The sequence below is a fragment of the Hydra vulgaris genome, chromosome 08 (assembly GCF_038396675.1).
Source record: "Hydra vulgaris chromosome 08, alternate assembly HydraT2T_AEP".
Lineage (NCBI taxonomy): Eukaryota > Metazoa > Cnidaria > Hydrozoa > Anthoathecata > Hydridae > Hydra > Hydra vulgaris.
In genome coordinates this window covers 59,835,645-59,839,928 of record NC_088927.1, presented here as the reverse complement: position 1 = coordinate 59,839,928, position 4,284 = coordinate 59,835,645, and the positions used below count along the sequence as shown (strand labels likewise).

Below are 4,284 nucleotides of genomic sequence, written 5' to 3'. Positions count from 1 at the left end.
ACTAATCCTACCTTAAATGTAATGGCGCTACAGGTGATATAATTTTGTTTATATTTTTAGTGTTACCAAACAAACACAAAACGAGCCGTCGATTAATTACGCCTGCAAAATAGGGGGACGGATTCAGTGGGCACAAGAATGTTTTGCGAACGTTTTTTAATGGTCCCGTAAAAACGTTTTTTATTGGTTTTTTGAATGTCCATATGAATCAGTAAACGAACATTTTTCTAAAAACGTTGTTTTATTTGTTTCTATTAAGTCTACATGATACGTTTCATAATTTTCAACGTTGGTTCAAAAAGATTTTTTGTATAAGTTTTTTAAGTAAATAACTTATGTTATACAGAAAAATAAAACTCGGGGTATTACATAATTTATAAATAAAGAAAATGTTATACAGAAAAATATGTATAAAATAAATAGGTTACACAAAAAAAATGAAACTCGGGGTATTACACATTTATACTCAGGGTAAATTCTAAACATTACGTTTAGTTTATTTAACAATCTTTTAAAGATTGTTCTTATTTGATCATGTACACGCTTAAAAAAAAATTGAGTGTCGACGCCAGCTACACCAACACTATGTGACTCTAAAAGCCACACTCAGTATTGCATCCGTAAGACCACATAAAAAGTAAACTTGAAAGCCACACTTTGTGGCCTTTAATGCGACACATTTGTAGAAATTTTTGCGACAATATTGTTGCATTAGTAGAAATTTTTGCGACAATATTGTCGCATTTAATCGATGGCTATATATTTACGCTCTTTTTGCACGATAAAACTCTTGTAAAAAATACCTCAACATTAGTGTTGTGCTAAATGCAATACTAAAGTTTATACACTAATCTGTATTTTTCTAGTCGTATAAATATTTTTATTTTTTTAAAGCATGTTTATGCGTGATTTATAAAATTCATTAAAGTCTTTTCGTAGTATGAATATAACCGGGCGCAATTAAATAATTCAAATAAACCAAGTTATTTATATTGAATAAAGAGTCATACTAAATTACACATGTATATCATATTGGCTTACAAGAAACAACGGAATGATATCACAAGAAAATAATAAAAACTGATATATAAATTTTAAATATCCAAACTCAGTTCAAACTCAAACTCAATTCAGTGAATATTAAAGTAAGAATAAGTCGTAAAACCTTTATATGCAAAAGCGATACGGCCGTCAGAGAAGAACCAAGAGGCCGTATGTCAACATTTTGTGTTTTTTTTTGTGTCTATTATCAATAAATATTCAGGAGTGTGTGTTCCATAAATATATCACAACAATAAAATTCTTTGCGAATTAAAATTTAAAACTTGATTTTCTTGGAAACACAAAAAATGGACAAACGGCCTCTTGGTTCTCGGCTGACGATATAACAAAAATAAACGAGAAAGTGTTAAAAATACCTTTTTCGTTTCACAAACATATTGTTTAATTTAATGTTAAACCTTCGGCAATACTTTCTTAGAAAAAATTTAACGATAATTCCTTTGCTGCTTATTCCAAACAAGCTTCCCAGAAATCCATATACACAAATAAGTTCAGTTATAAGGGCATATTAAATTAAGAAATAAATGAAATAAGATGAGAAAGGGAAACTTCACACTTTTGCAAATTGGCACATAGTCAAATTGCAGCAGCTTAGTACTTATGCAGACTGACAATTATGCTGTAAAAATTCACATTTAAGTTATGAAGTTTTTATTTATTCATTCTCCCCACTTAGGGTAGTAGACATATATATACCTTCATTATATTCACCTTCTGACAAAGTATTTTTGAACATGTTTGTCATTGTCAAATCTCTTGCTAGTAACAAAATGTTTCATTTGCAAGTGTTATAGCCATCATGCAATTTCATATTACTTGATGCCTCTTCAATGGCATGAAACTCTTGTATAATCTATGAAAAGCAAAAAAGCTAAAAACTAATTTATGAAGTAAACAAGATTTATAAATGAACTGCAAAAAGTTAAAAATAACACTTACAGCATCATTCATATCAATGAATCTTGGAAACCGTCTTATAAGAGGTTATTGATAAGCTGCTTATATCCTGAAATCCATGCTCTTCTTACCACTCTTGTATCAGCCATCATTTTTAGCAGACTCTCTTTGTTTGAAGTTGTTGGTTAAAGTTCCCGCAACGTTTGTTTAATTTGCTCAGATGAGTTTAATAGAACAACATTGTCTCTGGCAAAAGAACATTGATTATATTTAAAAAAGATAACTGTTGCTTTATGCATAAATAGAATAATTTAATTAATAAAAATTATTTGGTAAATAATAGCAATATTAAAATATTTTAACAAATAAAAAAAATTCTTCCGTACTTGAATTACTGTAGAATAAACTCAAATGAATAAATTGATTTAAAATATATTTTTTAATGCTGCGTAAGTTATGAAACCATTCTAAGGAGTGCTTAGATAACTAAGTTAAAAAACAATCGGAAAAGAAAAAAAAAGAGACTAACAATAGAAAGATTAAAAATAGAGTATAACAATTTATAAGTATAACTTAAATAACAAAATAATACAATAACTATAGTGACTAAAAACAAAAAAAATAACTGCAACAATAATTAACAACAAAAAAATCAACATGACAATGCAATAATAATACCAACTATGGTATTATTAAAAAAATATACAAAAGTTTTAACGCTTCTTTAAATTATTCCTTAAACACACGATATTGCTGCCTTATATAATATGCATTTCCTTCTTGATATAACAAAACAGGGTAATCATCAATAAGTTCGTCCAATTTTATAAAAAGATATGTAACTGGTTTGACATCTTCAACCAAAAAGCAGTGGCAAATCTCCACAAATTTATGTGTGTTAAGCTTAGACACTACAGCAAACCATGAGGACACATCCCTGATACTAACAAAGCTAATAACTTTTCCAAAAAACAGGATAATCTTCATCTTCACTAATAGTAAGATGGTGGTTTGTTTTGTATTGAAGAGACCCCCTTTTAATTTTGAATGCAATAAAAGTATCATCAGTAGGTTCACTATGAAGATTGTCCAAAAGTACTTGTAAATAATGAAGACTATGAATTGGTACCACTTCATGGCTTTCAGAAATAAATAAATTGCGCATATAAGTACTTGATAATCTATGATGTAAGGCATTGTGTTAATGTCTTTAGACAAGAGTGTGGCATATATTTTTAAAATTGCTTACAATATGTGCAGATCTTCTAAAAAATGAATTTTTCAATTCACATTTTAGACAGTTCATCCCAAGTGGTCTAGAATATATAATAGCTGTTGATAAATGAACCATAAAAATGATGTTCAGGACAAAGATGAGAGTGGTTCCCAAAATAAACATTTTTAATTTTCCAAATGGCTGGCTATGATATATTTAAAGTATGTTACCATTCTTATTGTTAATTTTGGAGCAAAAATGAAATCAACTAAAGTAGACAATTCTAGTAAAAACTTCCAATGTTTATCCTCCTCTGGAACAAAGTCACATACAATAAACTCAACAAATTGGAACTTCCGATTATTTGAGTTCTGGCAATTCATTTTTTAGTCAACATTAACTATTGACCAAAAGTGAGATGGACGATTGTTTAACTCGCCAAGAGTAAAAAAACGTTTTTCGACAGACAAACAATACAGGTCAGCACCTAACTTTAAAACAACAACGCCTTCAAGTACAGCGTGAATGATATCTAAGCTAAAGTTTGACATGAAACCCTTTGATTGAATACAAGCTTTCTAAACTCCTTTACAGTGATTTTTATTCCCTAGATTGCCACTTTAGGCATTTTCAACATCTACTTCATATTTAAGAATTGTTCTCTTTTTAAATTTATCTTTAGTAAAGTAGATTTGAATGTCATTACTAGTAGCATAGCATAAGGTACAAAAGTGGCTGCCAGAAAACGATTCAATAAAACCAAATATAGAGTTTAAAACCAAATTGTCACAGGCAACCTGTGCAAGACTGGCATAAACTACATTCCTACCATTTATTGGAAATTCACCTGAAATGCTAATTTCACTTAACTTGTTTATTTCAAATGAAAATTTTTAAAGAATGGCATTGAATCTATATACTTTAATATCATGAGAATAGCACAAAGCCACCAGGCTTGGTCGGGAAGCTGGAGCGATCGGAGCGATCGTTGACCACGGAAATAATATTTAGTTGCGAAAAACTGGCCAGATTTTTTTGGTCGTTTTGAGAACATTTCAAAAAAAAAAAAAAAATAGCGCAAAAAAGATTATCTGGACTGATGAGAGACA

General features: G+C 29.5%; 1 long non-coding RNA gene across 1 annotated transcript; it reads right to left on the bottom strand.

The window, feature by feature from the left end:
- Positions 1-1,365: 1,365 nt before the first annotated feature.
- LOC136084406 (uncharacterized) lies at positions 1,366-2,202 on the bottom strand. The gene is made up of 2 exons (XR_010640543.1): positions 2,002-2,202; positions 1,366-1,915 (listed from the first exon to the last, which is right to left on the bottom strand). It is a non-coding gene; the product is annotated as an uncharacterized LOC136084406 (long non-coding RNA).
- Positions 2,203-4,284: the final 2,082 nt, after the last annotated feature.